Below are 13,347 nucleotides of genomic sequence, written 5' to 3'. Positions count from 1 at the left end.
CCTCCTCTCACCTTGCCTCTCCATTGTTAGTGGTGATCGTTATTAATGAAGTGTTATTCATAAGGTATTTAGTAGTTTTCTTTGTTTTGTAATTCTTTCGCTCTAGCGCCATCGTAAACTGGTAATGTCACGCATAATGAATAATCTGCAGACCTGCTAAGGTAGCACAACACCAATAGAGTTATAAAGTCCGAGAGTCTCACATTGAAAACTTTGGCCCAGTTCTTCCAGAGAGTTAGTCTCATCTTTCTGTATAGCCCTTGAAACCGCCGCTATTCATGTACTTACTGAGATAGCTTTTAATCACTGCTAATGTGCCTGCCTCAACCACTATTTCTGGCAGCTCATTCCAAATACTCACCAGCTTTTGAGTGGAGAAGCTGCTCCTGATGCATCCTTTCAACCTCTCATCCCTGATCTTCAATTTATGCCCTCTTGTTTTCAAAACTTGGGGGAAAGATTACATGCTTTTGCCTTGTCTCCGCTCCTTATGACCTTATATACATCTATCAGGATTACACCACAAGTGATCCAGGTAGCAGAATTTGCATTTGCATGGGGGACGCTCTCTCATTCTCGTGTCAACAAAACTCTGGCTATTGTACGTATATGCATGGATCCTGGATAAACATTATCACTCAGTATTCCCCCTGGAAACCCACCTTCATCCTTTTGTTTTAAAGATTTAAAGCTTTAACTTTATTTGTCCCATGTACATTAAAACTTACAGTGGAATGTCTCAATTGAGTCAATAACCAACACAATCCAAAGTCATGGGTTAAGGATGAAAGGTGAGAAGTTTAAGGGGAACATGTGGAGAAACTGGTTCACTCAGAGGGTCATGAGGGTGTGGAATGAACTGCCGGCGCAAGTGGTGTATGCAGGCTCAATTTTAATGTTTCAGCGAAGTTTGGATATATACATGGATAGTAAGGGTATGCAAGGCTATGCTTGTGGTGCAGGTTGATGGGAGTAGGCAGATCAAAAAGTTTCAGCATGGACTAGATGGGCTGAAGAACCTGTTTCTGTGCTGTACTTTTCTATGACTCCGTGTGCTGGGGGCAGTCCACAAATGTCACCATGCTTCCACTGCCAACGTTGCAATTTACTAATTCTTACCCTTTAATATGTCCTTGGAACATGGGAGGCAATCAGAGTGGCTGGAGGAAGCCCACACCATCACGTACAAACTCCTTACAGTCGGCGGCAGAATTGAACCCGAGTCACTGTGTGTCATTTTTGTGTGTTGGAGTTTGATGTTTTCCTTTGAACAGGTTCCATGGTTTCCTTTGTGTCTCAATGTGGGAAGACAAATCTCAGGGCAGTTTACTGCATACATATTTTGAATCTTTAAAAGTTGATAATATGAGCAGCTTTTTGTGAAATACGTAACATTGACAAAACCCTTAACTGAGCCACAGAGCTAGGCCAATATTGAACTGTGCCACTGAGTGATTTGGTTGTGGATAGGTCCTTATGTAGTTTACATAATTAGTTTTGTCTCATACATCAAAACATAGTAATATGCATTATTTGCATCAAATCAAGATGGTGCTGGTGAGATGTGACGACATTTTGTAGGCGGCTTCATTCAACGCAACAATGAGCTGATCACTGAACACAACCAATGGTCTCACTTTCAACTTTATTAATCTCTTATTTTTTTTGAATTTTCACAGTTTGGCTTTCGCATGTTGATTGACAGTGTGTGTAGATTTTTTTCGTCGATTTTATTGTATTTCTTTGTTCTACTGGGAATGCCTGCAAGAAAATGAATGTCAGGGCAGTATTTAGTGGCATACAAGCACTTTGATAATAAATTTACTTTGAACTTTCAAATCAAATCAGCGAGGTTTGTGTTGGGCAGCCCACTACCTATGCTATGCTTCTTGAGTGGGCATAACATGCCCACAATGTAATAACTGCATAGCTCTACTCAGGTTAGAGTTATACCTTCTTTGGAATATGGGAGGAAACAAGAACAGCTGGAGAAAACCCACGCAGTTATGGGGAAATTGTACAAACTCCTTACATCAGGGATCAAACCCCAAACTACTACACTGCCTTGCTTTAAATTTCGGTAGTACTCAATACTGTATGTACTGCTGAATACTTAACAATGTAAGGATGTAATGTTGAGTCTTTATAAGGTACTGGTGAGGCCTTGGAGTACTAAGCAGTTTTGGGCACCTTATCTAGGAAAGGATGTGCTTATATTGTAGCGGGTTCAGAGGAGGTTCATGAAAATGATTCTGGGATTGAAAAGTTTGTCGGTGAGGATTGTTTGATGGCTCTGGGCTTCGACTCACAGGAGTTCAGAAGAATGAGGGGTGACCTCATTGAAAACTATCGAATGTTGAAAGGCCTTGACAGAGTGGATATGAAAAGGGTATTTCCTATGGTGTGGGAGTCTAAAACCAGAGGACACCGCCTCAGAATAGAGGAGTGTCTGTTTAGAACAGAGAGGAGGAGGAATTTCTTTAGCCAGAGAGTGGTGAATCTGTGCAATTCATTTCCCACAGAAGTGCCGCTCAATGGATGCTGTTTGTTTTTCACACCATTTTCTGTAAACTTTTGTGCGTGAAAATCCCAGGAGATCAGCAGCTTCTGAGATACTCAAACCATCCCGTCTGGCACCAACAATCATTCCACAGTCAAAGTCACTTAGATCCCATTTTTCCCCCATTCTGATGTTTAGTCTGAACAATAACTGAATCTCTTGACTATGTCTGCATGCTTTTATGCATTGAGTTGCTGTCATATGATTGGCTGGTTATATATTTGCATTAAAGAGCAGGTATTGGGTGTACCTAATAAAGTGGTCACTGAGTGTACATGGAACACATTGTTAAATGTACTCACACAAATGTATTCACAGATAGACAAAAAAGTGTGTGAGCTGTAAACAATGAGGCAAATGCCTAAGAATGTATATATAAACTGTAAAGTGACATAGTCTAGAAAGCAGATGGTGAATCATTCTCAAGAAGTATATTATATTTGAATATATGTATATTATATAATTATCAAGTGCAATTTTGACAATGAGTTAACTTCCTACCAGCATGTAGGATGTTCCTCAGAAAATTCTTCGCCTTAGATTGATTGCGAGAGGCTGCAATAGAAGGAAATCTTAGCAGAAAGCACACTGGGACAACCAGGTGTTAATTACTTCTGTGGCTGGAGCTCCCAGCTTCAATCAGTACAATGAAATATTGCTCTGTCCATACATCAGTGAACAGTCATCATGATTTAATGTAATGCTGAATGAAATGGTCATTTGTTTCTGTACATGACTTCAAAGTGTTTTAGATCGTATTTCAATGGGCAAGTTCGCCTGAGGAAGGAGTCAAGCATCAGTTATGTGTTAGGCAACCAACAGGCAGAACCAATTGGAGAGCAGGATTAGAAATAATCCTGTAGCACAAACCATGAACTTTTAAAAAAAAGAATGTGATATGCATAATTCAAAGTTTATTGCCCTTTCAATTGTTTTAGGCAAAATTAAACAGGTTAGTTTGAATCCTTCTTTTGACATTGTTCTGATTCCAGGGTATTCAATTTCATATTGCGGTAGTAGCTGAGGCTGCTGAACATAAATATGCTTCCAGCGTAATAATCTAACCCACCTGCAGCACCTTTATAGAATAAAGTTCAAAGATCAAAGTAAACTTATTATCAAAGTACATATATGTCACCATATACTACCCCGAGGTTGATTTTCTTGCAGACGCTCAGAGCAAAACAGAGAAATACAATATCATCAATGAAAAACTACAAAGACTGACAAACAGAAGACAACTGTGTAAATGTAATAAATAAAAAAAATGAAAACAGTTGATGTAGAGTCCTTGAAAGTGAGTCCATAGGTTGTGAAATCAGTTCAGAGTTGAGGTGAGTGAAGTTATCCGCTCTGGTTCAGGAGCCTGATAACCGAAGGGTGTTAACTATTCTTCAACCTGATGGCGTGTGACCCAAGGCTCCTGTACTTCCCTCACAGTGGCAGCAACAACAAGGGAGCATGGCCTGGATGGTGGGGGTCTTTGATGATGGATGCTGCTTTCTTGTAGGTGTGCTCAAAGCCTGTGACGGACTGGGCTGTATCCATTACTTTTTGTAGGCTTTTCCCAGAAAGAATCCAGTTTGACCATTTAGTTGCATCAAGGGTTTTGAAATCAAATTGGCTACAAAGGGAACTATAAGAAGAGTTTTAAAAAAACGTGTAACTCAGGCTTTGACATTAAGTTTCTTGAAGAATATATTAAGAAACAAAGTAACATTAGAAATCCAGAGGCTAAAATTAAAACTGATATTCTAAAGCTTAAGTAGGTAAAAGCTGCTGTGACTGGAGCAGACAGTTTAAATCATTTCCTCGGGCAGTATTGCTGTACATACAACTCTCAGTAACTCAGTTTTTTTTCCCAGTTTCATCATTCACCTGGAATAGATTAAAACTACAGATGAAATTCCGGCGGTCCGATCAGCGTTGGGAGCAGAGCAGGGCATTCGAAGAGGTTACTCGGGAAGCTAGTGTAAAAGGAGAGCTTCATGGGTGTTCCGACATTCAGCAGCGGGAGCAGAGCACTGCGAAGTAAATAGAAGTACAAAGGGGGCAAGCGCGGTGGCCGTCGTTGGGAGTGGGCCAGTGGTGAGAGAAGGAGCATCAGGCTTTGACTCAACAGGTTTGGAGGAGTAGTGGCCGAGGCCGAGGCCAAAGAAACAGGTTAGAAGATTTGGTTTTGGTTTCCCATTGCACAGTGCAGGCAGGATGGCAGATATGGCAGTGGAATGCTCCTCCTGTAGGATGTGGGAATTCATGGACCCTGAGAATCTCCTTGATGACTAAATCTGTGGGAAGTGCAGCCAACTCCAGCTCATGAAGGACCACATTAAGGAGCTGGAGCTGGAGTTGAATGAACTAGTATCATCCGGGAGGTAGAGCAGTTGATAGATATGACGCTTGAGCAGATGATTACACCCAGAGTGCAGAATTTGGGGAGTAGATGGGTGAACACCGAGAGAGGTAAAGAGAGATGCTGTGGCCATTCCCCTCAGCAACAGGTATACCTCTTTGGATACTGCTGAGGGGGATGACCTATCTGGGCAAGGCAGCAGCAGCCAGACCAACAGCACTGCGGTCAGTTCCGAGTCCCAGAAGGGAAGGGTGAAGTCAGGCGGCACAGGGGACTCGATAGTTAGAGGGACAGATAGGAGATTCTGTGGCAGCAAAAGAGACACCAGAAGAGTGTGTTGCCTCCCGGGTGCTAGGGTCCAGGATATCTCTGAGTGGTTGTAGAATATTCTTGAAGGGGAGGGTGAGCAGCCGGAGGTCGTGATACGTGTTGGTACCAAAGACAGGCAGGAGAGGGGTAGAGGTCCTATGCAGTAAGTTTAAGGAGTTAGGAAGGAGGCTGAAAGGAGTTTATAAGGAAGCATAGCCAGATGACAGAGTAAGAAGCACTCAGCCAGATGGTGTGAGATGTGTCTATTTTAATGCAAAGTGTATCATAAGCAAGGCGGATGAACTTAGAACATGGATGAATATGCGGACCTATGATGTGACCATCACAGAGACTAGGATGACTCTGGGGCAGGAATGACTGCTGAGTGTGCTGGGCTATAGATGTTTCAGAAAGGACAGGGAGGGAGGCAAAAGAGGTGGGAGCGTGGCATTGCTAATCAGGGAGAGTGTTATGCCTGCAGAAAAAGAGGAAGTCATGGAGGGATTGTCTCCTCAGTCAATGTGGGTGGAAGTCAGAAACAGGAAGGGGGCAATAACTCTACTGGGTGTTTTTTATAGACCCCCAATAGCAACAGACTTATCGAGGAGCAGATAGGGAGGCCATGAGAAGGCTTTGGCAAGCAGGATTAAGGAAAACCCCAAGGCATTCTACAAGTATGTGAAGAGCAAGAGGATGAGCTGTGTGAGAATAGGACCGATCAGGAGTGAAAGTGGAAACGTGCATGGAGCTGGAGGAGATAGCGAAGGTACTTACTGAATACTTTGCTTCAGTTTTCACCAGTGAAAAGAACCCTGACAATTGTGGGGATGAGTTACAGCAGACTGAAATGCTTGAGTCTATAGACATTAAGAAAGAGGATGTGCTGGAGCTTTTGAAAGGTATTAAATTAGATAGGTCACCGGGACCCGATGAGATATATCCCAGGCTACTGTGGGAAGTGAAGGAGGAGATTGCTGAGCCTCTGGCAATGATCTTTGCATCATCATTTGGGACGGGAGAATTACCAGAGGATTAGAAGGTTGCAAACATTATTCCCTAGTTCAAGAAAGGAAGAAGAGATAACCGAGGAAATTATAGAGCTGTGAGTTTCACTTCAGTGGTGGGCAAGTTTTTGGAGAAGATCCTGATAGGCAGGATTTATGAGCAATTGGAGAGACAAAACCTCTTTCGAGATAGTCGGCTTGGCTTTGTTAAGGGCAGGCCATGCCTTACGAACTTAATGAGCATGTAACAAAACACATTTATAAAGGTAAAGCAGTGGATTAGTACATATGGGTTTCAGCAAGGCCTACATTAAGGTCCCCGTGTGAGGCTCATTCAGAAAGACATGGGATCCAAGGAGACCTTGCTTTGTGGATCCAGAATTAGCTTGCCCACAGACAGCAATGGTGGTTGTGAATGGTTCGTATTTTGCATGGAGGACAGTGACCAGCGGTGTTCTGCAGAAATTTGTCCTGGGACCCCTCCCCTTTGTGATCTTTATAAATGATCTGGATGAGGAAGTAGAAGGGTGAGTTAGTAAGTTTGCTAATGACACAAAAGTTCTGGGCATTGTGAGTAGTCTGGAGGATCGTCAGAGGTTACAGCGTGACATCGATAGGATGCAGAAGTGGGCTGAGAAGTGGCAGATGGAGTTCAACCCAGATAAGTGTGAGGTGGATCATTTTGGTAGGTCAAATTTGAAGACAGTATATAATATTAATGGCAATACTCTCAGCAGTGTGGTGGATCAGAGAAATCTTGGGGTCCATGTCCATCGGACATTCAAAGCTGCTGCCTAGGTTGACTTTGTTGTTAAGAAGGCATATGGTGTGTTGGCCATCATCAGCTGTGGGACTGAGTTCAAAAGCCGTGAGGTAATGTTACAACTATACAAGACCTTGGTCGGTCCCCACATGGAGTACTGTGTTCAGTTCTGGTCACCTCACTACAGGAAGGATATGGATACTCTAGAAAGAGTGCAGAGGAGATTTACAAGGATGTTGCCTGGATTGGAGAGTGCGCCTATGAAAATAGGTTGAGTGAACTTGGCTTTTTTCTTCTTGGAGCCACAGAGGATGAGAGGTGACCTGATGGAGGTGTACAAGATGATGAGGGGCATTGATCATGTGGATAGCCAGAGGCTTTTTCGGCAGGCTGAAATAGCTATCACAAGAGGGCACCGTTTTAAAGGTGCTTTGAAGTAGGTACAAGGGAGATGTCAGAGTTAAGTTTTTCCACACAAAGAATGGTGGGAGCGTGGAGTGCACTGCCAGTGAAGGCGGTAGAGGCGGATACAATAGGCCCTTTTAAGAGATTTTTAGATAGGTACATGGAGCTTAGAAAAATAGAGGGCTATGTGGTAGGGGAATTCTAGGCAATTTCTAGAGTAGGTTACAAGGTAAGCATAACATTGTGGGCTGAATGGCCTGTAATGTGCTGTAGATTTCTATGTAATAGGTCTGTAAAAATAAAATATGTTGATTATATATTTATAATATTAAATACTCATATTATTAAATATATGAATATATAATATTTAGATTTAATATTAAAATACGACAAAGACTCAACCTGTAAATTAACCTTCTGGGAGTCTTGCACGAGGAACCTCAAGTCCCTCTGCACCTCTGATGTTTGAACCTTTTCCCCATTTAGATAATAGTTCACACTATTGTTCCTTTTACCAAAATGCATTATCATACATTTCCCAACTCTGTTTTCCACCTGCCACTTTTTTGCCCATTCTTTCAATTTGCTGAGTCTTGCTTCCTCAACACTACCTACCCCTCCACCTATCTTCATATCATCTGCAAACTTTGCCACAAATTATCCAAATCACTGACAAACAATGTGAAAAGTAGCAGTCCCAATAGTGACCCTGAGAAACACCACTAGTCACTGGCAGCCAATCAGAAAAGGCCATTTTTATTCCCACTCACTGTCTCCTGCCTGTCTATCTATGCCAGTGTCTTTCCTTTAAAGCCATACGATTTTATCCTTTTAAGCAACCTCATGTGTGACATCTTATCAAAGGCCTTTTGAAAATCCAAGTAAATGACATCCACTGCCTCTCCTTTGTCCACCCTGCTTGTTAATTCCTCGAAGATCTCTAACAGATTTGTCTGGCAAGATTTCCCTTTACAGAAACCATGCTGACTTTGACCTTTGACTTATTTTATCATTAGTCTCCAAGTACTCCGAAACCTCATCCTTAATAATAGACTTCAACACTTTCCCAACCACTGAGGTTAACCTAATTGGCATATAATTTCCTTTCTTTTGCCTTCCTCCCTTCTTAAAGAGTGGAGTGACATTTGCAATCTTCCAGTTCTCCAGGACCATACCAGAATCAAGTGATTCTTGAAGGATCATAACCAACGCATCCATTATCTCTTCAGCAACCTCTCTCAGGACTTTGGGATGTAGTCCATCTCGTCCAGGTGACTTATCCACCTTTAGACCTCTGAGTTTGCCTAGCACTTTTTCCTTTGTAATGGCAATGGCACTCACTCCTGCTCCCTGATACCCACTGACCACTGGTACACTGCTTGTGTCTTCCACAGTGAAGACAGATGCAAAGTCCTCATTAAGTTCATCTGCCATTTCTTTTTCCCCCATTACTACGTCACCAGAATCATTTTCCAGTGGTCCAATATAAACTCCCACCTCTCTTTATATTCTGCTTTATATTATTACTATAGTATGGTGCAAAAGTCTTCGGCACCTTATGTAAGTGCTTGAGACTTTTAAACAGCACTGTAACTCCTGAGTGAAATTTAAATTGGTCCTTGCTGGTTTCCATAAAATCACATAATTGTAAAAGTTGAATAGATAGTTTTTACTGTCTTAGTTGTCATTGTGGTTCGCCAAGGGTAAAACTATTTGTTTAAATTGGCCATGTTTCCCTTTATTGCCTGCTAATAGGCTTACTGCTCACCAGGCCACTTCCCCAGAAACTAAAATCCTTCCATAATGATGGAAACATATGGGAATAAGTTTGTACTTTGGATGCAAGCCAAATTTCAAAATAAGCGGCACCCAAAATTTCACAGAATTTGGAAAATCTTTTCTCTTAAAATTATGGCAATCTTAAACAGTGGAGCTAATGTTTTCTAAAGCAGTTGGCATTCATTAAATCATATCTTCACCTCTTGATGGCAACTTTGATTGACTACAAATTCTGAACATTCAGTGCTACATTCCAGTTTGAAACATGAAGTTTCAAATAATGTCTTCTTCAAACCACACAACTGCATCTGTTGAACACTTGGGCTTCAGCCTTCCCAGATCGTTCATCTCCAAAGCATTGCTGGACGTGAGATGTAAAAGCAGAAAATGTTGGAAATACTCAGTAGGTCAGGCATTATCAGTAGAAATCAGAATCAGAATCATGTTTAATATCATCGGCAAATGTGGTGAAATTTGTCTTTGCAGCAGCAGTACAATGCAATACATAATAGAAAAAACATGAATTATAGTAAGTATATATACTCTATATTAAATAGTTTAATTAAATATGTGTGCAAAACTTGAAATAAAAAATAGTGAGATAGCATTCATGGGTCCATTCAGAAATTTGATGACAGAGGGGAAGAAGCCATTCCTGAATTGATGAGTGTGTGCCTTCAGGCTTCTGTACCTCCTCCCTGATGGTAGCAAAGAGAACAAGGAATGATCTGGGTGATGGGGATCCTTAATTATGGATGCCACCTTTGAGGCAAACACTTTGAAAAGGGCAGAGGTAGGTCAAATGTTTAATAATAGAAAGTGCCTGATTGAATTTGCCATGTAATTCAAAACAACCTGCAAATACTAGTTATTGCAACTCCACTCCATGTTAAATCAATTTTCGATCACATTGCCCTGAAATTAATGGAGAATATGGCCAAATTTCTAGGCTGATCAATTCCTCATAATTTTGCTTTACTCTATCGCCAGACATGGAATATTTTACTAATGAATTAGTAAAGCAAAGAATGAGAAAAACAAGGTTTCTGCAAACCCAGGGTCCAGACCACTGTGTCATGTAACAACTACAATTTGAAAGGCAATAAAGACTAAGTCTTTATTTTTTATGCTATGGACCACTACCATTAACTGTGACTGCGGACACCAGGTTGGGAACCCCCGGTCTAAGTGTAAGGGTCAGATGAAGCTTCATCTCAGAATCTACACATTCAGGGAGAAAATACCGCTTGCGACTTATGTAGACACTTGGGCACAAGCTATGGGTTGACGTTTCATTTGTGCAATCTCTCATTCTCTCTGCCTCTGAGAAGACACTTTTGCTTAGGTGGAGAGCATTAGTGAACTCAAAAATGCAGTATTGTGATGCAAGTATGACATTAATCTGTTGCTGTTGCCTGGACCAATCTGGATGTACAAATTTAAGAATATTTCACTGAACTAACAGCCAGATTTAAAGCATTGTTATGCTTTCAAGCCCATAATTTCAGGATTCAAGATCTAATGACATTTCCTGTACACCAGTGTAAAGGGGAACAAAATAATTGTTCCTTCAAATATGATGCATCACAAAAAAAACACAAAAGATAAATAACACAATAATAAAAAGCACAATTTTTGTAGCTTGAGAAAAATACGCATGCAGGAAACAAATACTTTTTTGGGTCTTTCATTCCTTTGTCTATTTTAGATGTTTTAAATGCAGAAAGAGGGTATCAAAATAAAAAGGACGAAATGAATTTTAAAAAACAAGTTCCTGTTACAGTTTCGGACCACACCCTTGTTACTTATGCATTATGAAAATAACTAAAACAAAATATACAAAACCAATACAGTAGTGGCAGTTCTAAAACAAACCAATACAAACAATGCTACAATACTACCAACCCTGTACCTTATATATGAATAAGCACATCTCATCTTAACTAAGAGATATTTCCACTCACGTGCTTAATTTCCAAACACATATAGGCTAGACCTTGAAATGAGTTCTCCTCGCTCACACTACATGAACAGAGATTAACACATTCACATTACTCCTTTATATTCACATTTGGTCATGAAACAATAAAGAAAGAGAAAAATAAACTTTTACAATATATTGCATTGTAGTTGAATTACTAAGATGACTAACCTAGTAGGCCGATAAGGGAATTTGCACAACCATACTATTCCAGAGCTGACACCTACTTAGCGAAAATCTAAATTTCCATGTCAAATTACCGATATCCTAGATTTACAAACAAGTATAAACAAATTTATACAGATATTATTCACCATTCCTCACCAAACCTGGGAAAAGCACTCGAACATCATTCTCTATAGAACATTGCAACTCTTCGCTCTACTCCACCCGCGTAAAATGACATCACCGTTTTCTCTTAAAGACACAGGCAGCTATTTTAGCATTATCAAGGTGAATATGTAAGTGCACTTTAACAACAAAAACTGATATTCAGCAGTCACCTGGTTACATAATAAATATAAATACATAAGATAGTTAGTGTACATAGATTGGTTGTATGTCCACAATAATGTACATAATGACAGGAAATAATTAAGTAGTGATGGAGTTAGTGGATGGAGGTGTTTGATCAACCTTATTGCTTGGGGAAAGTAACTGATTTTGAGACTGGTGTCCCTGGCATGGGTGCTACATAGCCTCCTCCCTGATGGAAGTGGGACAAACAATCCATGAGCAGTGTGCGTGAGATTCCTCATGATATTACTGGCCCCTTTCTGGCAACTTTCTGTGTATATGTCCTTGATGACGGGTAGGGTGGTGCCACTGATGCATTGGGCAGTTTTGACTACCCATTGTAGAGCCTCCCGTTGTCTGCCACAGTGCAGTTTTCGTACCAAGCAATGATGCAGCTTGTCAGGATGCTCTCTACTAAGCAATGTAGAATGATGTAAGTGTGGCTGTGCAAAGTCCAGTTCTCTTCGGCCTCCTCAGAAAATAAAGTCATTGGTGAGGTTTCTTGACTGTGTAGGATGGGCTCTGGGGACCATGAACGTTTGTGTGTGATGTGCACTGCCAGGAGTTTGAAACTGCTTGCGGTGCCCACAGCTGTGCTGCCAATGTAAAGGGAGGGGGGTGTTGGTGGTATGAGTTCTCCTGAAGTCGATAACCATCTCCTTTGTCTTGTCGACATTTAAGAAGAGGTTATTTGCCTGACATCAGGCCTCAGGCTCTTCCACCTCCTCACTGTTGGTGGTGATCCCCATCACTATCGTGTCATACTTGCCGATGTGATTACTCAGGTGTGTGGCGGTGCAGTCACGCAGCAGCAATGGGCTCTGCACACAGTCGTGGGCGGAATCCGTGCTGAAGATGATGGGGAGGGAGAAGCGCTTGTGCATCCTGAATATCCAAGGTCTGCTCATTAGGAAGTTGAACATCTTGTTGCACAGTGGTGTATTTAGGCCGAGGAATAGGGGTTTGTTTACCATGGTCTGTGGTACAATAGTGTTGAATACCAAACTGAAATCCAAAGGCAGCATTCTGACATGAGTGTCCTTACTTTCTAGGTGTAATAGGGCCAGGTGTATGGCAGATGTAATGGCATCTGTCGTAGAGTGGTTCTGTCAGTAGGTATATTGGTGAGTGTCCAGTGTGGCAGGAATAGAGTTTTTGATGTGTACCATAATTACCAGCCATTCAAAGCACTTCATGGTGTTCGGCGTCAGTGCCATCGGGCTGTAGTCCTTTAGTTCTGAAGGTGTAGGATTCTTTTGTACAGGGATGATGGTGGCTGATTTGAAATGTGTGGGGACAGTAGTCTGGATGAGTGAGGTGTTGAGGATGTCCGTGAAGACATCAGTGAGCTGGTGTACACACTCGGCCTGGAATATTTTGCCCAGCTGCCTTATGGGGGTTGACTCTCTGCAGAGTCCTTTTCACATCTGTTGTTGTTACAGATAATGGCTGCTCACCTGGGAGAGGGGTAGCTTTCATTGCTGGCAGTGATGCTTTGCCGGCACTCTAAAAAACTTTCCTGCATACCTCGAAACATGCACGAAAGTTTTTTAGAGTGCCGGCAAAGCATCACTGTCACGGCTGACGCTGCTTTTCCTTGCGTAGTCAGTAACACCTTTAACGCCCAGCCACATACATCAGAGATCATGACCTGAATGTTTTTGTGTGTGTAGGTGG

Source organism: Mobula birostris, chromosome 1 (genome assembly GCF_030028105.1).
Source record: "Mobula birostris isolate sMobBir1 chromosome 1, sMobBir1.hap1, whole genome shotgun sequence".
NCBI classification, from domain to species: Eukaryota; Metazoa; Chordata; class Chondrichthyes; order Myliobatiformes; family Myliobatidae; genus Mobula; species Mobula birostris.
Note: the sequence above shows the minus strand (reverse complement) of the source record.